The 26942-nt window shown below is 31.2% G+C and overlaps 1 protein-coding gene across 1 annotated transcript in view; it reads right to left on the reverse strand.

Annotated features, from left to right (window-relative positions):
- Positions 1-26942, reverse strand: part of LOC136981696 (patched domain-containing protein 3-like) — a 151565-nt gene that overhangs the window by 17048 nt on the left and 107575 nt on the right. The gene's annotated exons all lie outside the window — the stretch shown is intronic.

Consider the following 26942-nt stretch of genomic DNA (forward strand, 5'->3'; position numbering starts at 1 on the left):
TCAATTCGGGTATCAATACCCAATTCGGAAAAGTCAGATTCGGACAATTGAAAAAACGATTGAGAGGTGCATTCAGCTCAAAATGCTTCGGAATCAATATTAAACGATCCCGTTTTTAACAAATTACTATTAATAAATAACTTAATTGAAAATTAGAAGTTTTAAAAAACTCAAATTTAGCATTAACGCAAAACGTACAATTCTCGTACCGTGTCTCCTCACAAGGGGCGTTTAAAAAATTAATTTGATAACACGACACAATCGTCAGCAGCTCCCCCTACTTCGCAAGTCATTTAGTCATTGCATTCGAGATTATCGGAAGTGCCGCCATTTTGTATACCTAAGCTCACATTAACCAAAAAAATATATAATATATACAAAAATCTTGCATACACAAACGTAAGCAAGATTTTTGGAGAATAAACCGGCTAACAACTATGAAGGAACCGTGAAGAAGTTGGTAACATCCTACCAAACACTGGCATGTAAAATATGTCACTTAAGGTGCATTTTCTGCATTTTCAGTTACATTTTTTACCTGCCAAGCTAGGAGAGGTTTCTCTTGAACGCTGAGAGAGATTTCATCACACTCTTTCTCTAATGAAAAAGCAATATATGGAAGGTTGAACTAGTGCATTTAGTGGATTACTTCTGGATTCTATAGCGAGATATTTCAGAAGTATATAAAAGGAAAAACATGTCATTAATTGTTTCAGTATTTAAATGTATAAAATTATAAAAAAGCTAGATTTAACATAAATTTATTTATATGTAGTTAGCCCATTAGCAATATGTGTAGCCAATAAATATGATACAGTAGTGAACCGGAAATCGGAATCAATTGGGGTCTGGGGTTGTTCAGATTAGGGATTTGTTCCGATGACCTATTATGTACGAATAAATATATTAACCTGTCCGATGTTCAAATTTTTTTTTCCGTTGCGTGTCGTTTCGTGTTGAATTTTCGTCGATTTTAAGCCTAACAAAAATTTTTATAATAATAATCGAGGCTATCGTATCGTAAAAAATTATTTCTGCATTTTGTACAAACAAAATAAATATATTGAAGAATATAAAAACATGAAAATTATACTTTAGAAGTAAATCTAGTATCAAAAACGTTCGATTCAGCACGACACAGTCCGACTGAAAATCGTGCCGATTACCGGCGATTCCGATTACCGGAATTCCTATTTACGAGTCTCTACTGTCTTTCAAACAGAATATGCTTTTCTTGATTAATTATACTTTTCTTAAAGTAATGGATATTATGCTAATTATGTTGCCGGATTTAGATATTTTACCATTGAAACTATTAAATTCATTGAAAACGTTCGTTCAGAGCAGAAATTTATTTTTAGTGTTTTTTGCAGAAAGTCGTTATTAATTCAATAGTAATTGTTTACAAAAAATAATATAAAAAATACCTCATTATTATTCCATTCATAGAAGTATATTAAATCATTTAATGCTGGAAAAATTAATTTTTTTGTAAACAGAAATATAAAAGTATTATTCTACAGACTCCATATTTCCTGCAATAGTAGCTGCGAGTAGTCGCTATAGAATAGTTGCTATAGAATTAGTAATGCATTAGTTTTGTATACGCATTGTCAGTAACCATAACCATAAAGGTAAGTAAAAATAATAATAAAGTATTTTTATGCTTTAATTTTTAATTCTCTTTTGTTTTAATTTACAAGATGGAATGGATAAAAAAAGTTGTTCTGGCTTTCCAATTATTTTGGAAAATTTATATGCAAAATATAAATTTTCTATCAGGAAGTCATACAATGATAAAAGACTTAATGCAAAAACTTTTCAATTTGAATAATTCTAATCTTAATTAATATTAAAATAAAAAAAAAACATTTGTTTTGAATTATTTTTTCTAATTATTCTCATTTCTTACCAAATTATAAAAATATTTTTACTATATGTAATCTGTATTATGTATTTATAACATATTAAGTAAATCTTATTATTAATATACCTTTAATTTTAACAAATATATTAAGTAGTTAAAATAAATGATGATGATGACTAACATAATTAGTAATTTTTGATGATTATCAATTACGGCTTAACCTAAAAACAATGATCGGCTTCTAAAATCTGTTTAAAGCAGTTCAGAAATATCGGGTTCTAGGGAGTTTTTCACGTCCAAACTTTTTACCGACAAATACGTGAAATACGTTTAAAATGCCCACATGTCAGACCTGTGGCCTACCTACTTTACGTCTATTAACCGGTTAAATCACGAACATATGTAACCGCAGGACAGACATGTTTGTGTTTTCAAATATTGAATTTTGTTACGATATCGTCTTCACAAATCATAAGCACGGTCTGATACGAAATGATAGAGACATTGTAAAATAACGACATTAATAAATATATCATGAACATATCACCAAATAATAAAAGAGTCTTGTATATTCGTTTGTGATAATATCGTATAATAATTATTTTATCAAAAACAAACTAATAAAAGAAAAATATAAATTAATTTAGATAATGCTGTTTAGAATATACTTAGCCCAAAATGATAGAGCCACTTCAATATTTAAATTAATTACTTCGTAAATTCTATCTGGCATTGTTTTAATAAGATTTTTCTGTTCTTTACTGTAATTTCAAGTCAACAATCAATTAGTTCTTCTTTTTAATGACTTTACTAATGTAAGGGGTGTCCACCATGAACCTGACACATTTCTTTCGACTACCATATCGAAGTGCAAGGCAGTAATCAGATGTCGTGCAATTCATCAGGCGGAAAAACTGTGGAAGTTGTATAGGAAATTTTGTAAACCTGCTAAAGTGAGTGTAGGTGTAGAAACAGCTTTTCATGCTCTATTCTTTATTCCTGTCGGCCTTTCTATTATTTACAAAATTTTCATTTATTGTTAAATAGGAAATAATAATTTCTTTTTATTGACCTTGTTTTCTACTTTTTCAATAAAAGTTTGTTCTCCACGAATGGACATTCATGAAAGTTAAACTTTTATTTAGATGTACAGGGTGTTTCAAAATGAATATTGGGGTTTAAGGCTTTGTAGCATTTATTACATTTAATTTACAATTATAAGTAATACATCAAATAAAAAAGCAACTTAAACAGTTTTTTGGGTACACCTGTGATGCACTGTTTCCTCTGTCATCTGTTAGAAATCGCTGGTAGCAAAGACGGCTACTAGCGAACAGAAAGCTTTTCGTGTTTTACAGTTTGTAAGGACTGAATCTGTAGTTATAGTGCAACGTGCGTTCCGTATTAAGTACCATTGTAATCCTCCAAGTAATGATAACATTCGTAGATGGTACCATCAGTTTGAAGATACCGGCTGTCTTTGTAAAAGGAAGAGTACGGGATAACCAAGAGTGACTGGAGAACGTATTGAACCAGTGAGAGAGTCGTGCGACTGACGCCATGCGACTTTTACTTTTGATTGTTCATAAAGGATCATGTGTATGTGCCTCCGTTACCAGCTGACCTACCCTACTTAAGAAACAAGATTGAAGCAGTTGTTGCAACAATTACTCCAGACACACTGATCAAGGTTTGGAAAGAATTCTCCTATTGACTGGATGTGTACCGTGTGACGAATGATGCTCACGTTGAACACTTGCAGGAAAAAACTGTTTGAGTTTCTCTTTCATTTGATGTATTATTTATAATTGTAACTTAAACGTACTAAATACTATAAAGCCTTAAAACTCCGATACTCATTTTGAAACACCATGTAAAATATAGAAATAAACATTTTTATATTTTTGAAGCTTACATGAATAAAACTGGTTGAAATTTAATTTTTATATGAAATAATGATTGCATTTTATCATATTCTTGTCTGTTTTAAAATTTTCCTAAGTATATAATATGCTTTTCATATATCTAACAAGCAAATAGTGATATCAAGAATTATCTTCTAACATTGAAAACATGCTCCACAGTTACATAGTTCAAAGTTTTATAAATTTTATAGTTTCTGGTGTCTTGTCAAACATTTAATCACGATTTTGATTTTTTTTTCTTACCGTTAGATCAGATCCTACTGTTTATAAAAGTATAATCAACTCTTGTACGTATCCACGATACATTTGACACGTCAAGCGACTTCATGCACGTCACACAGCACAATTCATTTGCGAAATCATCGTTAGTTAATAATCAGAAAATATTATTACTAGCAGGTAGGCCCGGCGTTGCTCGGGCAAAAGTAACGATAGCAAAAATTAAGATTATTTCGTTATAGTCTCAAAAGAAAAAGAGTAATTTCATCAATGAACTAACTATTTTTAAGAAAGGTCGAATTTGAAAATCGAGTGTTCTTATATCGTTCGATTTTCATCGAATGTTCTAAAGAAGAAAAGTCGAGAAAAACCGATCTAATCTGTTTAAATTTGGAAAACGAATATATTCTAACATATCACTCTTTTTCTGTTTTTTTTTTTTTTTTTCCTCTAGCGCCCGTAAATCTTGCACGTCGCTTTCTCTTGTTCTCCATTGTTATTTAACACTTCCAGTGTTACTTACCACTTTGGTACTTAAATTTGGACCAAATTTAAGTACCAAAGTGGGATTACGGTACAAAGGAAGCTGTGATTACGGTACAAAGGGAGCTGGAGACCGTTGTACCGAATTTCAACTTGCAACTCCTAACCGTTTTAGCGAAAATTAAGATTATTACGTTATAGTCAAGCTTACCCGTTTTCACAGTATGCAAGAATTGAGACCCCTGTTTCCAGACTAATTAAAAAATTTTTAGATGGGTCTAAAAATATGTTCGATTTCCCGCAAAAACAAAAAACTGCATCTGCGTTTTGCACGTCGCTCTCTTTTAACACTTCCATTGTTGATATTTCCATTGTTGATGGAAGTGTTAAGCCTTAATCCTGTCCTTCTTCCGTGGGGAGGAATTTCGAAAAATCCCTTCTTAGTGTCCGTCCTTCTGACGTACCCTAACTGTGTACCAAATTTCAACTTTCAAATTTTAACCGTTTGGGCTCTGCGCTGATTATTATTATTATCAACTCGTCTCAATTATATATATAGACAAGTAGAATATATCAGAAAAAAACTAAATATGTTGCAAACGCCTTTTGACCTTTACAAATTTAATCGATTTAATCGCTGTTTTTGAAAAAACTATCAAATATGCATCTTTTAAAACAAAATTTAAAAAAAACGCTTAATGCTAAGCTTCTATAGTTTTAAGACATTTTGTTATTATGTTATCTCTACTTCGTCATTTATAAAAATTCCTTGTAATCTATATCTGAGTTCTTTAGCGATGCCCGTTCTTATAATTTAATAATTTCTTCGAATTTCCAAAATTTCTTCTGTTCAGTTAACAATTTTTTGAAGGTGAATACGTAAACAAATAACATCGACCCATTAATTAGGTTAACAACGTTTATAATCAATATACAATAATTAATATTATCATCAAATATTATCAGTGTTATTTTTAAGGATATTTTTCGCATATTTCATTTCACGACAATAAAATAATTATTGTTCATTTATAAATATATAATAGAAAAATACTTAAAAATATTTTTATTTTTCTAATACTCCATTTACATATTAAATGTAGTTTTTTTATTTATAGACAAATAAAGTTACAAATAAAATATAACACTCCAGATGATAATAAGTGATAAATAATAAACATAAAACAGGAAATGGGAGTTACATATCGTGCTATAACAATTATTAAATACTGTAAGGAACCTTTGTGAAGTTAATATCATGGACAATAAACGTGTCAACACATCTTTGATAAAACATCAATGTAAACTAAAGTTCATATTAAAATATAAGTCAATAAATAAAAAATTGTTGTAAAACTACTTATAAGTAAAATTTTATTCAATAATAAATATATAATAAATATGTATGTATAATGTATGCAGTAAATGATTGACAGAATGTTAGTAAACTTATTGTCAGTTTTAATATTAAAAACAAATTGCATTGATTATATAAGATGTGCATCACGATATGTAAAAGAATTTTATGAAGTTCGATAATACTGTACGAAGTGAATATAATAATTTTGTATTTTAGCCAACAGAATAATGAATGAAACTTAGAACGCGTATTGTCAGAAGAATGTATAAAAGATACGGTACTAAATAGAGTGTTTGTTAAATAACCTGAAGTCTTAAATCATCTCTACATCGTGAAGTAAAACAGACAAACATTATGCAGCAATGAGTTGCTTAACTTTCTCGGCAACATTTAAAATTGAGTGTGGCTCTATCTGTTATGATATATTACTATGAAAAGATTTTAATATTTTTAACTATTATAAAATAAAAAGCTTAATGTTCAGGATGCGGACAGGTTCTATAATAAATTGTAAATGCTAATAATGAGTAAAATCTTTCAATAAGTCTGTTCCTATCGAGATATAAAAAATGTCGCCCTTTAACTCCCCACGTTCTCCACGTGTAATCGCTACTATAACAGAAACATCTCTACAAAATTCAAAAATCTCTAATGAAAAAGCACAAGTTTTATTACACTTTAAACGGGTTGAACAAAATCGTGCCTTTCACGTACACCCACATACACATCAACATTCATAAATACAGAAAAAACACCAGAATTTGTTTGCATTTCTGGACTTTTCATGGTCTCTTGAGTGCATAATATAAAAATCTTGCGCGGTTATTTTTTGACTGATCGCCAACAGAGCCGAAAAAGCGACAAAAGCACGATTTCAAGAAAACAAAAAGTAATAATTATTTTTAACGTGAAAGCTCAATACCAATCTCTTGTATATCAATCAACTTTCACTCAATTTTCAAGCAAATTCTCTAGAATATATTTAATAAACCCGAGCTTTCGTAAATAGCAGTGATAGTTCAGTATATACAAAGGAATACAAGTCAGCAATTGCTTTAAACCTTCGTATCTAAGTGAACTTTCACCTTAAACAAGCATTTATAAAAATTTACTAAAATATTTTTAATGTTGTGCTGGAATTTAGGATTATAATGTTTATTGCAAAAAACAAATTCCTAACTGTGTAAGCGAGATGAAGCCTACAGACCAAGCGTGGGCAAATGCGAGTTACATGCGGCTCTTGCTGACTGTTAATTTCTGTTTTATATTATTATTTTTATAATTTTGTAAAAATATGTTTATTAAAAAAATTCAATATTTGTTTTATATTATATTTATATTATATAATAAAATCGCGCGCCTTATTATACTATCCGCCACAACAGTACAGAACTGCGGCTGCCATGCATTTTGCAAATCCGATATTTCGGCTCCCACTGAACTCTTGCTTGCCCACCCCTGCTATAGACTGTGGTCAAAATGTCACTTGCCAAATGGGGTAATCTGTGTCATTGTTTCAGATGCAATAATGACCGTAATTGATCATGTTGACCACGAACAACGAGTGAAGCTTGTTATTTAGGATAATAAATGCATTCTTAAATTCCTCTAGGATATTGCTAAGATCTTAATGTAATTTTCCATAAAGTCTAGGTGGAGACGTAGGAATTCCTGATTTGCATCCCGTGTTCTGTGACTATACCCACATAAGAAAACAAACTCCACTCATTATGCAGGAATCATCGTAATTACTTCCAGTTATTATTGCATCTGAAACAACAAGTACAGTGATTACCCTTATTTGATGAGCGAATTTTTGGTCACACTGTATTTTACTTGGTTGCATACAAACTTGCACCAAATTATATCAGACAATTTCGATAATGTATGACGATTGGATTTTTATCAATAAGTATTATTGCAAGTTAAAATTTCAGCGCGATTTCTGCTTTGATGAGAAACATTTCTCAGTTTTAACAAACTTGAATAAACTGAATGCAAGGATTTTGCCAGCTGAAAAAATTGCGTAAAATATTATTAGAATTTGTTATTATTTCATTTTTATGAAGTTATTTTTCAGATATTTGAAAACTATACCTTCAGGGGAAAGTTCTTAGTGATATTGAAACAACCTCCTATAGATAAAGCCAATGAGCACTTTCCAAAACGTTTCATAAAATCCAGGACCTGTATATTTTAAGAAATGCATTTTAAGAATGCGATAAAATTTAAAATAAATTATAAATTATAATGATTTGTGAATGATTTCACTAGTATTAACGCAACTTACTTTTAACTGAAATTGTGGAGAAAGCTTGCACGCTGCAACCCCACGAATATCTTGAAAGGTGTTCTGTATCTGAAAGCAAACAATAATGTTACTTTAAAAAAATAGAAATAACTACAAGAAACTACTGTTTTCATTGAACATACCGAAAAAGCGGCATAAGACGCAAGAAATCCATAAATGATACAAACAAAAGTTAAGATAATAACTAAGCCAAGCATTATGTATTTGAGAGATTTATCCATATCTATATACAGATACATGTAGTAGCTGAAACTGGTTCCGAATGTGACAGCGGTGTGAATTACAACTATTACATAGTTAAATTTATTGTTCAGTTGTGATACATTACGCCATAAATCGTCTTGACGGGCCATGATTTCATCTAATAGGACTTGAACGTTATTTTGGTTTCTTCTTAACAATGTGAGTTCTGAGGACAGTTGTTGGAATTCCTTTACGATTATAAATCCACTTATTCCTGCTAGTATTAAAAAAATAGCAATTCCACCGATAACGTAACTAACCCATATTCCATATTCTATGCAACAAATGAAAGCTTCACTTTCAAATGTTGCTCCCATACGCCAAGCAGGATAAAACACAAACGAATTTACTATTGCCATCGAAGAGATCAAGAGAATTATTATTATACATATTAATAATGATACATTATTAACTGTGTGAAATGCCTTTTCATTCTGAAAAATTGGATGCCTCAACTTTACATCTACTTTAACCTTATTATGTCTAAAAAACGTGAGTATCGTTGAGCTAACGAATGATAAGATTAAGACTCCAATTTTAAATTCTGTTGTTCCAACACTGATTATAGAAAATATAGATTCACAGGGGCATTTAAAAATATGAGTTGGTATAAGCTGCAATATCGCCAACACAAAATGTTCCCATGAGAATATTTCAATTGTTTGAATGTAATATTTCTTTATAACTTTATGGAAATACGTCGAAGGTTGTCTTACTTGACAGTTACAAGAAAGGAATGGATCTATGCTAAAAATTATCGCAAAATTTAGACAAGGTTGTACAAGACAGTTGAAGCAAACCTCTTCTCTCTGTGTTGAAGACATGTTTAGTACCAAAACACATTAATTGATGGATTATCGATTTATTTATTTATTAAAATTACTTACCAGTAATATTTATTATGCAATTACTTTCTTTGTTATTCAGTCATGAATTTTCAAACAAATCTGCGTCGTAGCGTAAATTACTCTTATAAAAGGAATGAATATAATGCTATAATGAATGATACATAAGATTTTAAATGAATTATGACAGTAAACAAAGAATTAATAATATATGAACCAAAACACTTAAGATAATGGCCTATATAAAAGCAAATTCTTAATACATTATAATCTGCTATCTGAACGTACTTGCAGATAATTTATTGCTATATCGATTTAATTAATTGCTGTCCTGTTCAAGGTTCTTCTATGATTAATTTAACAACATTTATTCTTGATTTTATGATATTTTCGTGTGATTTATTTCTTAAGAGTGACTTTCCACTTACAGAAAATTAAAATCAGTGAAGTCAAATTAACTTTCAATGTTTCAATGACATGTGATATGCATCATTTGAATTTCCCCGATGAATTAGTATTTCTTAGCAGACATTTTGATATTTGAAATGTTTTCTAATTATTTTCACGTCTCTAATAATACATTAATTGATCATCGATCTGAAGAGAAAATTTCAGCCATAAAGTTTTAACCAATTTTGCTTTTAACATTCCAGTGTTCCATTACACATACGTTTTAAATGTAAATGTTACGTCTCATAATGCTTTACTACCATAAAATTAAATGAACGTGATGTAAAATATGAAAAACATTTCAACCTTATGAACAATTTTTAATTTCTATAATGTTTAATAATTTTTAATTGGATTTTAATCATTAATTTCTGTTCTGCGACAAGAAATCAATTAATAAACAACGCTGCTACTAGCACTATACGAAATTAACCGTATTTTAATGGAAAAATGAAACTGAGAAGAGATAAAGTAAAATATCAAAAGTATTCTAATTTGAAATATATTTCTTAAATTATTATCATTAGTTCGTTTGTGACTTCTGAAATGATCATTCTTCAATTGAGTGCAATATTAACGTTAACGTTTGAAAGAGGGGGATGTTCTGGTGTCACTCGAAAATATAACCTGAAGATTGAAAGTTTGGAAGAAAGAATGGAGAGTATGAAGAATAGAGGATGAAAAGGGGAACAGGATAAAGACGAGAACTCGGACGCCTGCATCGCATTTGTTAAAAATAAAGCAAACTACAAAAATATATACATAAGAACAGATATATACAAGTTATACAAAAACAGAAACAAGCTATATAGAAAGAGGTGGCGCAACAATTGGGATCTGTTGGCAAAACGCAAGCATAGCAAAACCGACATATAAGTAACCGACAGTAAATGGGTAAAACAGTAAAATGGCCGAGCAACAGGTACAAGTACGTGCTTTACAAGTGGTGGTAAAAAACCACCAGCGCGGTGCTGGGTTAAGACACAGCAGGAGTCTGCTATACAGAAGGGTATAACAGGAAAGTACATCTTGCGTAAATACAATCAGGCAATTGTCAACAGAAAACGTATGGGAATCACGGAAAACATTAATTGTAGAGATACAGATTGTACACAGGCTGTACACATTGACGAGGCCAGGAGACCCGCAGGAGAGTACTTACAGTTAGAGCTGGATTTTCGATGGTGAAAACACACACAGTAGTGACTGGAAGCCAGCGGAAGAAAAGTACGTTCACACAGAGCTTGTGTTACTGCCGTTGGTATTGTGTCGACTGTTCGGGGGGTCAAGAGCCGCAGTAGAGAAGAGTGCAATAGGAAAATTATCAGGAACACTCTGTATTTGAATAAAGATATGTTTGGCACTTTGATTTTATGAGTATAGGGCAATGATTTTCAACCGGGATGCCGCGGCACACTATATTGCTGCATAATATAGTTATGAGTACCATAACACTTTTCATGTATGTTGACGATATTTTGAGAGTCGTTTTTACACTGAAAAGCATCATGTTTCATTTCAGTTAGGTGTACAACAAGTAAAGCACTATCGCGCAGTGAAAGACTCAGTCTGAGTTGGAAGGTTATTGTTTTACTTTATTTAGAAATTTTATTGCTGTGATCCATGTGTCTCCCATACTCATTTCAGCCCTTTCATCTCACACAGACCCTTTCAACTCAGGCTAAGTCTTCTCCAACTTATGTCTACTCTTAGGCTTGAATATCCTTTTGGCATAGTTTATCGAAGCTTTGTATTAAATTTATTATATACTAGCAGATAAGCCTGGCGTTGTTCAGGCAAAAGTAACGATAGCGAAGATTAAAATTATTACATTATAGCCAATCTTACCCGTTTTCACAAAATGCAAAAATTAGGTCCCTCTGTTTCCAGACTAATTAGAGAAATTTTAGATGGGTCTAAAAATATGATCGATTTCCCTCAAAAAACCGCGTCTGCGCCTGTAAATCTTGCACCCCGCTTTCTCTTAATAAGTATATCATAAACATATCTCCAAATAATAGAGGAGAATTGTGTATTCGTTTGTGATAATATGGTATAATAATTATTTTATCAAAAAAAAACTAATAATAGAAAAATATAAATCAATTTAGATAATGCTGTTTAGAATATACTTAGCCCAAAATGATAGAGCCACTTCGACATTTGAATTAATTACTTTGTAAATTCTATCTGGCATTGTTTTAATAAGATTTTTCTGTTTTTCATCTGTAATTTCATGTAAACAATCAATTAGTTCTTCTTTTTAATAACTTTACTGATATAAGGAGTGTCCACCATGAACCTGACACATTTCTTTCGACTGCCACACCGAAGTGCAAGGCAGTAATCAGATGTCGTGCATTCCATTAGGCGGAGAAACTGTGGAAGTTGTATAGGTAATTTTGAAAACCTGCCAAAGTTACTGTAGGTGGCGTGGCAGTAGTCAAACGCAAAATGACTTCTCAAAAGCTGTGGGGTGGTACGCTGAAACAAGATACAATATACAAGCGACAAGTACTGTACAATTATAGCTACGCATTACTACGCTATAGGTCAATAACCTAGACTATAGGCGTTTATAATTATTAGCGAGGTTGAGGCCGAAGTTTTAAACGCGAAAACATGTACATCAGACGTTCAGCGCCGCTTTCCTGTAAGCCTATAAGTTTGACAATGGCGTTTGGAAAGTCAGCGGAATCATGCTCGACATTCCGAAAGCCATTGTCAAACTTCTAGGCTTACAGGAAAGCAGCGTTGAACGTCCGACGTAAACGTCTACGCGTTTAAAACTTCGACCTCAACCTCGCTATTAATATGGCTTTAACTCGAATGCTAAATGATCGAGAGAGAGTTTACAATCGCGATTATAATACCTCGCGGCTTTATGGTTCCAAATTCTTACTTTCAAGAATCATTTCGATTTTTATTTCTGACAAAGGCGTTTCAAAAAGACCGAAAAAATTTGAAATTTGAATTAAAAGGCTGCATTATAAAGGTTGGTGTGTTTCGATACATAATTAATTGTTAACAATATTTTTATTATCTTTGTTAATCAACGTCATAATATTCATTTTTATATTAATTTTAATTTTCACAAAAGGATGTGAAAATCTTTGACAGATCGACTGGCTAGTGTACCTGTAAACAAACGTTATACAAAATAAGAGAGAATAAAAACCACATTTCATTGTCATATTGATTACATCTTGGCTAAAACAAAGGAAATAAACTACATGCTGATTAAATGTGTTAGGTGCACGTAGGGAATAAATCATAAAGCTTGCAAAATTTTATATAATAAGGCAATACAACCAATGCTACTTTACGTAGCCTCTAGCTGGGGTCATGTAACTAGTAAATTACACTCTCTTCAAAGACAGTTTGCCATCAGAATTTCAAAGTGCTGCAGAAATGTTTCTACTAATGCCTCTCTGATACTAGCAGAGCTCCTTCCTTTGCCACTATGTATTGTAGAAAAGGTTCTAAACTATTACATCAGAACTACAGACATCAAGGCTTAACAACAGTCTCTACTCTTATCTATGGCTGTTTATAACCAAATTGCAATTACCCTACTCTCTCTGATCATCACCCTGTAAACAAGGTTTACCCCAGGGAAAATTTGGTGTCATTTGTTTCCTCCATGGATAACCATGCAACCATGCAACCATGCAAACATTAATATCTACACAGATGCAGAGATTAATATCTACACATCTGCCCCCTTCATGTTTGCTCAAGTATCTGCATCTTCTTCCAAACTGACATATTTTGCCAAAAATATATTATAAGGTACACATACCTCCCACATAACTCTTTCAAGCTGAGGAAGGTGCTGACTACCAAGCTGTTCAGTGGGCCACTTCACTACCAGACAAAACCTTGTCTGTCAACATTTACAGTGGTTCTCAGTCTGTCCTAAAAGCTCTATTAAATCCAAGTTGCAATAGCAATATATCCAGTACCATATTACACATATATCACATATATCCAGCATTATATTAAAAATCTTGTAAATAAGATAACTTTTATATTTTTTCCTGGCCATACTGACATACTTGGAAATGAAAAGGCCAACTTTGAAGCTAAGGAGTGTTTCACACTATGACCGACTGGTCCGACTTAAACTTGTGTTGCCAATGCAACAGCAGTTGGCCAACTGACTGGTCGTTCCAGTCGATCAGATTTAAAAAGTCAAATATTTGTAGCCGGGTCGGAGCAGTCGGTGAGCTACAGCCAATGAAAGCTTCGAAACTTACAACCAATTAGACTTTGGATATATAAAAACTATTAAATCAATCAAACATAACTTTAATTTATATATATTTTTTAAATTATTAATATTCTATAGCCATTTGCTAGCCCGATAATTCGGCAGTGGTTGGTCTTTATATATTTCTGATTTATTTAAATTTTTCCTTGTACCTTATTTCTTTCATAACCTCTTAAATTTTAAATGGAAACACATATGATTTTAATTTATATATTCAAAAACATTATCGACATAATGAGAAAAGATGGTATTATTTAGACTCTTCATAAGAATTTATAAACAAAGTAAGATCATAACTGCAAAGTTTAATCCGGTAGATTGCAAAAATACATGCTCCAACCCACAACATACTGAGTAACAATGATCGGTTGTTTAATCAACTCGACTACTCAAGAGAATTTATTAGAATTAAAAAAAACATTCAGAAATGAAAAAACCTGAGTATTTAGATTTAAAAAATTAAATACTAATAGGCTTTTTACAAAGTACCACTTTTGATTCCACCTGGGCAAGTGCTATATGCTACCTATTACAGTTATGGTATAACGCATCTATTTCACGCTATATCATTGTCACAGTAATTAAGTAAACATAATTTATATATTTTAAAATTATATCCCTTTTTATAGGAATAATGTTTAGATTATTAGGTTAAATTTTTTGCCAATAGATAGCGCGACGTGTAGATCAGTTATTTCAATGTAGATAAAAATTAATTGATTTACAAAAATCCATAAACTTTTTTATGGGCGAGATGTACAATATTGTTACGGTGCGGGTACATAAATAAAGGTGTGGAGTTTTGTAGCAATTGGTCGATCAGCCTAGAAGTGTATAGCAAACAAACAAACAAAGAAACACTTTCATTTACAGGGTGTTTCACAGCCTCTCTACAAAGTTTTTTTTTTGAATAACTTTTGATCCGCGCGGTTTTCAGCCTCAATGTTTTATAGGTGGTACTTTGTGCAAAAAAGGAATTGCTTCTATCACAAAGTCAGATGAGAGAAAGCATCGAGGGCATCATGAAGGGCATCTCAGATCAGAAATGTAGTAATGTGATTGCTACTTTTCAAGAGAGACTGCGCTACTGCATTTTTCGACAGAGAGCAGACATTTCGAAAATATCTTGCATTAATTTTCCTTTACGTCTTCTATCTTTCCTGAAAATTTCATTAAAAAATTCGAATTTTCAAAGAAGTTATTCAAAAAGAAAATTGTGCAGAGGCTGTGAAACACCCTGTATATATATATACAATAACCTTTTTGTATAAATGACCGAAAAATTTAAATTCGTCCATTGTGTCGAATAGAAATAAATATTAAATAACTGTTTTCCTGTTTTCTTAAAAAGATCGTAGTTTTTTTTATTTATATTTTATTGTTTTGTAATATGGGATCGAGCATTCGCTGTCTCCCTGTTCATTAAGAATTAGAATCTCCCAGCTTTAATTTAAAATAACTGAAATCAGCCAATTAAATCTAATATTAAATGTTTAGAGATGAATTTCTTCACAGGAAATAAATTTGTTTGTATAAAAAGCACGTTAAACCTTTTCTATTAATTACATTATTATATTTGAACATATTTAAACAATTACCATCATTTTATTTTGAAAATTAATATTCTTCTGTAAAGAAAATTAAGGAATAAGATTTAAAACAGTTTTTTCAATGTGTTTTTGAAATAGCTAAAAAAACAAAAATAGTCATTTTAAACAAGCAATTATGACATTATCACATTGCCAAAGTGCGATTTTTAATCATATCATAAATTGGTGATTGTGCATATTAAGGGAGTATGAATTTTTTTTAATTATGTTATATTAAAAAGAATGTATATTTAATAGTCGTTCGGAAAACGCATAACGTTTATCTGTCCGACCCATATATAAAGAGCTATAAACAAAAAATCATAGGACTACTTACCGATTGTGCCCCGTTCGAAACGCTATTACTTAAGCTCACTGTCGTCGTGGAGGTGCACACTGGACGGCGGATGCACGCGAAGCGTATTACGTGACCCAATTTCAACGTCACTCAGTCACGTGACTTGGTCTCTGACGCTTTTCCGGCAGCTTTTCTTTTCGCGGAATAATTTGTTCTCTTTGCACTAACACGTCTTAGAGCAAACCACGTTTTATTATTAACACGTGATTAACTCTTGTCACTTAGAACAGCTCGCGGACTACAGTTTGACAACTTTGCCTAGTTACGCTTTTCTAACATCGTAACTTTCTATATCCAAATCCCAGTTAATATTTGACATCGACGATTTATTTTTCGATGTTAACTCCGTAAAAACAGAACAAATGAAATAATAAAGAAATAATCGAATTACTTTAAAATTCAGATTAAATGCTATAAAACTATAAATGTAATATCTAAATTTACAAATACAGTCAAACCTGTTTTTATGCGGGGGATAGGAATTGCATTAAAAAAAAACGCATAAAAAAATCTCACGAAACTTTACGAATGGCTGTAAATAATAGTTTTCGCGACACAATTAAAAAATATTTTTTTTATGCGGTCAACAGGGACCGCATAAAAAAAAGTCTCACATAGAAAATAACTCAAAACCGTACGAAATAGAATTTATTGACAACAGATGTCAGCACTTGACTGCATCGTCTGGTCTATCGTCTGTTTTACATATTTTTATCCAGGTGGTGTTTTGTTGACTTATAAAGTAAATTATTTCATTTTTCGCATATTCATGCAATAATATTACTATAATAAGTGCATTTATGCTATAATAAGTTTATTTAGCTATAATAAGTCAACGTAAGACATGACGAATCGCACGAGACTAGTCGCCAACTATACCGCACAAATTAAAAATTCGCATTAAAAAAATCGCACAAATAAAAATCGCACATAAAAAGAGCGCATAAAAACAGGTTTGACTGTATATATGTCTTATATAACTAATCTCTCTAATTTTAAAATCGAAACTTATATGACAGTAATATATAAATTACTGTATGTAAGATGTGTGACAACACTACATAGAGACTTAAAATATTTTATTTTATTTCCAAACAATGTCTAGTCATGTATTATTTAATAATGGACTTGGTTGAAAAAAACTGTTTTTAGATTAACTTAAATAAAGCAGATATATTTTGTTGTGTTGACATTACAGTAGAGACTCGTAGATCGGAACCCCGGTAATCGGCACGATTTTCAGTCTGACTGTGTCGTGCTGAATCGAACGTATTTGATACTAAATTTACTTCTAAAGTATAATTTTCATGTTTTTATATTCTTCAATATATTTCTTTTGTTTGTACAAAATGCAGAAATCATTTTTAACGATACGATAGCTTCGATTATTATTATAAAAATTTTCGTTAGGCTTAAAATCGACGGAAATTCAACACGAAGCGACACGCAACGGAGAAAAATTTGAACATCGGACTGGTTAATATATTTTTTCGTACATAAACAGTAATCGGAACAAATCCCTAATCTGAACAACCCCAGTCCCCAATTGATCCCGATTTTCGGTTCAATACTGTAGTTATAATCGACATTCTTGAATTCATACGAAGATTTAAATTTTTTCAAATCTGAACTGATGAAAAGGTTATCCACAAAAATCATCAAAAAGAAGTATTATGTTATTTATAAATTAACTTCATTTTTTTCGATTTAGAATTATGAAGGTTCAATCATTAAACTGTTTCAAAATAATTGCAGACATTTCCTCTCGATGCAAAGGATAAAAATCAGGAGGAGGAAAGGAGTAATAGTTATAATAGTAGTCTACTCTATATGGCTAAGGAAAGTTGCTTAACGTAACCCGATCTGTCGATTTTTTTATGATAATAGGCAGACACAGAATCATAATGGCGCAAATTATTCAATTATTTATACTGTTTGTTTTTTGTAATTAGGAGCGCATTCCCAAATAACTATTCCGAATGTAATCTTCGGGTCTATACAGACCTTATAATTTATTGTTTTGCTATATTTTTAAGATAATTACACAATTTCTTAGATGCACCAATAAATCTGGTCATATCGGAAGTGTTTGTGAACATTCTAGTTTAAATTTATCATCCAGGGTCATTATTTATTGTCAGTTACTTCTTTGATATTATTATTGATTCCAAAATTCTCCGTTGCAGCTATGTGTTGTATTATCTCTATTCTTAAACAGTATATACCACATATTTCATTTTATCTTTATTATTAATTTATTGTTTATGATGCTTAATATGACGTTAATGATATATATATATATATATATATATATGGATATATGTATGAAAATGGCAATAAAAGTTTTTAGATTTAAGGATGACAAATAACCAGCCAAAAGCAATATGATGGTTTTTCAGTTGTTTATTTATTTATTGACTTGCTGTTGTATTAATTTACTGTATTTACTAAATAAATTTTATTAAAACAATTTTTGTAAATCTTCGAATAACTTTTATTAGTTATTTAAGGAACTTAAGAGATTCGAAATTAATAATATTCTGGTAAAAAGATATATTAATTGGCTTCAAAAAATAATTAATGCAGAAGATTTGTCACGTAAACTAATGTACTTATTATACAATAGATATAGAAATATAAACATTCAACGGAATTGGATAACTCAATTATCGAAAATTTTTAATGCTTACAGATTTTCGATAGAACTAGTATTTGAGTAACTCAAAAATAATGACCAACGAATCAGTCAATTACTATATAAAGCCATGGAATATTCAATAAGCCAGGATAATGAAGATATAAGAAGAAATAACTCACACTATAATATAATCCTTAACTACCCTTATATCAACAACTATATGCTTTCAAATCTCCCATTCAATGTTAAAAAGTTTTTCATTCAGTTAAGACTTAATCATAAAGGTCTAGTTACTATAAAGAAATAAATAAAATATAATCAATGTACCTGCTCCAAGTGTGGAAAAAAATTATCAAAACTACACTTAATCTACGGATGTAACGAAAAGGAAGAACAAGATTTAAATATTATCAAGGATCAAAGTCATAACCAAAAGACGGAAATTGATATGTATAGAAAACTAGATAAAGTCAATAGTAATGACATTTATGGGCTGTATAATATTGAGCATCAAACACAAGACCGTGTTATTTATTAAACACTTGGCACTTTTCCACTTCTATTAGTTGAGACGAGATTTTATTTCACTCGTTTCGGGCATTTCGCCCCTCTTCAGTCAACTAATAAAACAATATACAACATTTCAAGTAATATAACACACACTAACAGATACCACAAAAATTAATTTAAAACGTACCGTTAGTTCCTCGAACTCAAGGGTGCGCGTGCATAGCACAATTTGGACCTCAAAGTTACAGCAACAAATGTAAATGTTCTACGTACGGCTAATTAAATTGTAAAATTTCTTTTAAAATATATAAACATACAGGCTTATTTTATACATATCGGTATATTAAACATATTCGGTATCTTACTTTTTTAAAATCGAACGCAATAGATCTTTAATCTTCTTTTTACTAACTTTTTTCTTTTCTTCATTGTTGTTTTATCTTGACATAAAGCAATAAACGTTTGGACCTGGTGTTAACTAAAAAACTCACTTTTCGTCTAGTACTGGCTCATTATTACGCAGTTGTTTGTTGACCATTTGCATATTCTGCTGGTTATGACGATCTGAATTTACATAATTAACTGTATAGCCAAAAGTAGCCAAGTTAGGCTGGATCTGTTGCTTATTTTTTATATGATTATAATATTCTTAACCAATTCTTGTTTATATTTATGCTTAAATTTTTATTTATAGAATTACTGGACTTTATGATGGCCACGCTCTCTTTAAATTTTCTATTATAAGCGTATTTTTCTTTATATAAAATTTTTGTACCATCTTGATCTATATTACAATTATTAAGTAGGCAATGATCATGAAAAACAGAGTTTACTCGATTGTATTTTAAGTCGGCGACATGTTCCTTTAATCTGATATTTAACTTACGTTTCGTTTCTCCAATATAAATACTATTATTCTTACAAGTACACGGAATTTCGTAAACGACATTCTTTGTTTCTTTCGCTTCTGTTCTAGTTTGCTGTATACTCTTTTTATTTTTTTGCCGGGATTTAAGTTTCTCATATTTAGGTGCGAGTTTTATGTCTACCTTTCTTAATTCTTTATTAATTTCTTAATCCTTTTACATATAATCCTTTTACATATGGAAAACTAATATATCTTATTCCTGAGCCAACGAAATGCCCGAAACGAGTGAAATAAAATCTCGTCTCAACTAATAGAAGTGGAAAAGTGCCAAGTGTTTAATAAATAACACGGTCTTGTGTTTGATGCTCAACATATAAGAAAACACGGTTTCAAGAATTATGGGCTGTATAATATTGTCAATAGGTTATTAAGGCAATGTGTTAATAGTTAATTAAGCTTTATGGCTAATTAATAAATTGAGAAGGTATACAGTGTTAAAGGATACCTAAAATTGTAGATTATGTTATCCTTAAAAATCTCTTGTAACAGGCTAATGCCTACTACGCTAATAAACTTGATTGATTGATTGATATTAGTTATTTAATTAATAAGACTATACATTCGATTTATTATAAAAATCGAATAAATCCTTTTATTAAACAATTAATGTATATGTTGTTTTTATGTATAAGCTTTTAATTTAAAACTGATCGTTTACATTTCTTCATAACCACAATTGGATAAATATTTCTTCATTAAAAATATGGAGTTTTATTCAGCAAAAGATAAAAGAATTCTCAGTGGATAATACGACTACTTTCGAATAGCGACTGTAATTAGATAATTAGACTTGTAAAATCATTAGTTTATATATTAGCAATTATTCTGAATTATGCCACTACAAACAATGAGCAAACAATGAGCTCGAATTCGAGTCGTCCTCAGACGAGATACGTCCCGCTATGCTAACCCCCTCCGAAAAAACCGATCAGTTCGAGCGAAAGACAAAATTGCTTTGTCTTCGCCAACTGTTAGGCCTACACATTAGCGATCGTAGTGTAGCATTATTTTCGGAAGTTCCCTAAAATATATCAAAAATTGCTGAATTCCTTTTCCGCTACCTTCCCAATTAAGCGAAAAGTTGTCCCAATTAAATTATGTATGAGTTTATTAGTTTGCTTTTCGTAATTTGAGATTTGGCCCAAAAACGCGGCTGTCAAAATTATACTTTTTATTCTAGAAATTAGCTCTCTTTTTAAAGAGTAACTTTTTAGAAAAGTATTAAGGCTGCGATACCAGCAAGTAAATAGTTAATAGTTAACTGTTTTTAGGACTTATTTGAACGTGTTTAGCGACGATCCATCTTTCATTAACAGTCGGGAAAAATGTAATGGGAAGTTTGAAGATAAAGAATGCATTTGTAAAAATATAAAACAAAATCTTTGTAGATCTCCAGCACAAAATTTTTACTAAGTAAATGTTTTTGTAAAATTTAAACATTAAGAATCTGAGTAGATATCTAAAAAGTTTGTTATTCACTCTTTAAATACATTTCACAGGAAACTGTTGAAGTGTCTTTTAATAAATATTAATAAAATTTAGTTAATAATTACGCTAAAAGTATACAAACACCATATTAAATTTGTAATATTCACTAAAACTATTAATCAGGGTTAATAGCAATCAAATGTCATACTATTTTATATTAATTTAACATAAAAAAGCAAATTTTTAGTAGTGAAAGGGTCGTGGAGGAAGATAACGATATTAAATTTAGAATAAATTCTAGAATTTTCGAAAATGGGAGAAGACTTAAATGTAAATATTCAAAATTATATAGCAGAATTTAAACGTTTATGTGGTAATGTCTGGTCTACAGAAGAGATTTGTATGCCTTTTATTTTGGACATTGATAAACGGGTAGCTAAAATGCTTTTAATGCATTTACCGATATTTTAAGTAATTACGTAAGTAGAGATGACGAAGAATTTTGTCGGATGGAAGACAATAATTTGATTAAAGTTATTTCAGACGAAAAAAACACTTGTCTGCTTAAAGAAAAAGAAGTCGATAACGCAAACACCGACTGTGAATCAGGATATTCAAATGATTATGAAAAAGCTGATAAGAATATAATTAAGTTTACAGCTAGTGATTCCTGGGATGCTAAATTTAAAAAAGAATACAGATCAGTATCTCGTAAAAGTACAAAACTTGTAAATAGAATAGAGTAAAAGAAAATGATATTTTAATAAAAGCAACGCAAAATTCAAACCACAGTAAACAATTTATTGCCATCTTATTCGCGTAACCTTATATTCGATACTGATCAGTGTGGTTTTTTCGTACGAAATAATTTCACCAAAAACACTTTCGTATAAAGGAGATAAAATACTATTTGATTTGCACATTTTCCAAGTAATATAATTACACATTCCTACACTGTTTAATATTTAATTAATGCTAACGGACAAGTTGTAGTAATGTATTTATTTGCTTAAAGAGGATCACGGAACCTTCGGACCTAGAATTGAAAGATCGCTGCTGTTTAATGCCCCAAACGTTACTGTTACAGCTACTATAGTAATTATTACAAACTATGTAAAAGATATATTAGCTTCAAATATAACAGAAAACTCATTATTAATAATTGACTCGTGGAATGGGCAAACAAATATTAATATTTATAATACAGTATTTCAAACATCTATAAATCAAAATTCACGCGAAGTACCAATTAATTTACCAAAGTGTACGTCCTCCATCTTTAGATGTTGGATTTCATAGACAAGTAAAACTTTTAGCTAAAGAAATTTTAAACGATATACAATTATTTTGTAATGCCTCTTCGGTGAAAAATGGCATAATAAAATTACATTCGCTTTTCATCAATTATCAATATTTAATAATTTGATTAAATATGGATGGTTCTGCTTCTAGACTCATATGTGAAAAATGTGAATTTTTAAATGTAAAACATGTTTTTAGACACTGACATTTAAATTGTGTTGAGAATAATTGCCAAAATCTTTGATTTGTTTGTGCACGATGTCAACAAGTTCTTTATTTATTTATTTTGTTTTGTTGAAAAATATTACGTAAATAGTTGCCCATCTAATAATTTGTGAATGTAATCTCTTTTCAGTCAAATACATTCAATAAAATGTAATTACAGTAGAGCATCGATTATCCGACCCCCTATTAACCGACTTATCGGTTAACCGACCGCGTTCTAGTCGGCAAATTAAAATGTCCGCTAGTGATGTGGCACTACAATATTTGGTTATGTCTTGGCTACTTTAATATTATTTTTGTTAAATTTTTGCATGTTTTAGCTGGCAGCACTGGCTCGACCATGAAAGGGAGGCTAGTATTTAAACAAGGCCTAATGCAATATACTAATAATGTATTTTTTCATACTTTTCGGTTATCCGACTTTTCAATTATCCGACCAACCCCAGTCCCCAATTGAGTCGGATAATCGATGCTCTACTGTACTTATTACGTTTCGATTATTTTTTATATTTATTCTATTATTACTTTTATATTATATTTTATTGTTAAAAGTAGTATATATATATATATATATATATATAATATATATATATAATCTTTCATATAACATTTATTTGAGTTTATTCCGTATTCTACTCTGTAAATGTAATATCGTTGTCTTCCTCCACAACCTTTCCACTACTAAAAATTTGTTTTCTGTGTTAAACTAATATAAAATAGTATGCCATTTGATTGCTATTAACCCTGATTAATACTTTTAGTGAATATTACAAATTTAATATAGAGTTTGTATACTTTTAACGTAATTATTAACTAAATTTTATTAATATTAAAAGACACTCCAACAGTTCTCTTTCGGTTGACAATTTTTTGTTGATGGCGTTACTTTCAATTTCTTTCGATGCTGAATTATTTTTGTATGCTACTTAGTGTTAAAAGCTACAGGTTTTTTGTAATTTAAACCCTTAGTGTCAGCGTTGGTAAACCCTTAGGTATACCAACGATCGAAATCTGCTGACAAATGCATCTTTTAAAGACGATTAGGATCATATTTTGTTGTAGATTTCTCAATTGCTTTCGTCTAAACCAAGGGTCGCCAAACTTTTTTGATCGTCGACCCTCTACAAGTGTTCGAAATCTCATATTGACTCCTACCAAAAAGTTTGTTACAAGCAAAACAAAGCACTTACTATTTTAATACATTTCTTTTTCATTTATTGTAAATTTGTTAATAATAATTTTTGTAACTGACAATCAGTGAGACAGATAAGCTTGATAATTAGCTCCCCCTTATCCATAGCCTAAGCTTGATAATCGACTTCCTAATAATGTTATATCGACCACTTTGGCGACCCCTTGTCTAAACTGTAAAAAAATGCATTTAAACTCTTTTTATAATTATTTTTATTTAATTTCACAAAAGTATTAATAATTGATAATAATGCTACACTAATGTCGTGTAGGCCTAATGGTTGGCGGAAACAAAACAATTTTGTCTTTCGCTTGAGCTGTTCGGTTTTTCCGGAGGGGGTTAGCATAGCAGGAGGTATCACATCGGAATCCCGTCTGAGGACTAGAATTTGAGCTCCCGCCATTAGCGCTGTTTGCTGTAGTGGCAGAATTTATAACTATTTGCTAATATATCTAAACGAAGCTCGCTCAGGGGTTAGACGCTTGTGATCACTGGAAAAGTGTACTACGAATTTAAACATCGATTTCATTCTGAAATGGCCAGTCCAAGTTCTTCTATCTGCTCAGGATGCAAACTGCGATTCCACGAGGTCATGCACTTTTCGGACGCCCGAATAAAAGAGGAATTGTTACGCCACGGTATTTGGCGGGGGACAAAACCAATTGCGGTCGGTGTGACAATCCTTTAATTGCGGGAGAAAGTGGAAGATTTCGTTGTGGCAAGCTAGTCCGGCGAGGAAGGCAACGTGCGGCAAGTTGCAATTGGTCTAAATCGATTTGGTATGGGACATTTCTTGGAGGTACGCATCTTCTGCTCTTTACCCTGTGGAGACTTCTTAATCAGCTTGTAATCATGCCGCTTCCAAGACAAAATATTCTGCAACAAACACTCGGTGTTTCTTCGCATACGGTCGTGGATTGGACCTCTTTCCTCAGAGAGGTTTATATCCACGATATGATGACAACGTCTGAGAAAATTGGAAGAAAAGACCGAGTGGTGGAAATCGACGAAGCAAAATTTGGAAAGAGAAAATACAACAGAGGGAGAATAGTTCCAGGGCAGTGGATTTTTGGAGGGATTGAGCGGGAGTCTAAACGTGTCTTCTTTGTCTCTGTGAAATCTAGGGACAGCGAAACGTTGCTCAATGTGTTGAAGGAGTGGGTTCTTCCGGGCACAACAATTATCAGTGACTATTGGAGGGCCTACGATTGCCTCCAAAATGAAGGCTTTCGCCATCTAACAGTCAACCACGCATACAACTTTGTTGATCCCCAGACAGGCGCCCATACAAACACAATTGAAAGATTGTGGCGCACAGTCCGGTCAAATGTTCCTGTCAACTGTCGAAGACAAGAGCATATGTTAGGCTATTTAGCGGAACATCTTTTTAAAGCTAAATATAACAATTAAAGTGAGCGCTTCCACCATCTGCTTCTTGCCGCTGCGAAGCTTTATCCCCGGAATATTAGTGGAAGTTGCGAGCAACTACAGTATTTACAAACAGCCCTTTTCAGGGCTATCCTTTTGAGAAAAAAAAAATTATTTTGTTTTCGTAATTTAGATTACTGTATATTGAACTATGTAATATAATAAATGTTTTTCATCCTTTAATGCTGTGTTTGTATTTTATTCTTAAATATTTAAACTGTAACTGTTATACAGATTTTAAATTTCTTTCCTAAAGAAATAAGTAAAAATATTTTAAAGAATCGAACAAAAAAAATATTTTAAAATTTTTATGTATTAAAAACATTAATTATTAATGGTTCAGTCAGAATGATGAATTTATGTCATTTGAGTACTGAATCAAAAATTCCATTTCAATATATAGTTGACTCGTTAGTTATTTTTTATGTACGGGGCACAATAGCCGAATAGTTCCGTGTCCAAATAAATGCAGCAGAAACAAACTTTATTCTAATGAATGCACTACTGTGCCTTTTGTTTTATATTTCTCATTAATTTAACATTATAACCGAATTACTTTATAAGTCAGATTAAATGCTTATAGTTATAAATGTATTATCTAAATTTACAAATATGTATGTTTTATCTCTAATTTTAAAATGTAAAGTTATTTAACAATAATATAAAAGTTACAGTATGTAAAATGTGCGACAAATACTAATTACTGTCATATAACTTTAGATTTTAAAATTAGAGAGATTAGTATCATATAAAACATATGATGTTTGTAAATGTTAGATATTAATTTATAGTTTATAGCATTTAATCTGAATTTTAAAGTAATTCGATTATTTAATTATTTCATTTGTTCTGTTTTTACGGAGTTAACATCGAAAAATAAATCGTCGATGTCAAATATTAACTGGGATTTGTATATAGAATGTTACGATGATAGAAAAGCGTAACTAGGCGAAGTTGTCAAACTGTAGTCCGCGAGCTGTTCGAAGTGACAAGAGTTAATCACGTGTTAATAATAAGACGAGGTTTGCTCTATGACGTGTTAGTGCAAAGAGAAAGGATTGTTTCGCGAGAAGAAAAGCTGCCGGAAACGCGTCAGAGACCGAGTCACGTGACTAAGTGACGTTGAAATTGGGTCACGTGATACGCTTCGCGTGCATTCGCCGTCCAGTGTGCACCTCTACGCTACGGCAAGCTAAAGTAATGGCGTCTCGAACGGGGCACAATCGGTAAGTAGTCCTATGATTTTTTGTTTATAGCTCTTTATATACGGGTCGTACAGAAAAACGTTATGCTTTTCCGAACGACTATTAAATATACATTCTTTCTAATATAACATAATTACAAAAATTCATATGCCCTTAATATGCA

The sequence above is a fragment of the Centruroides vittatus genome, unplaced genomic scaffold (genome assembly GCF_030686945.1).
Source record: "Centruroides vittatus isolate TY-2023 unplaced genomic scaffold, ASM3068694v2 contig_788, whole genome shotgun sequence".
Taxonomy (NCBI): domain Eukaryota; kingdom Metazoa; phylum Arthropoda; class Arachnida; order Scorpiones; family Buthidae; genus Centruroides; species Centruroides vittatus.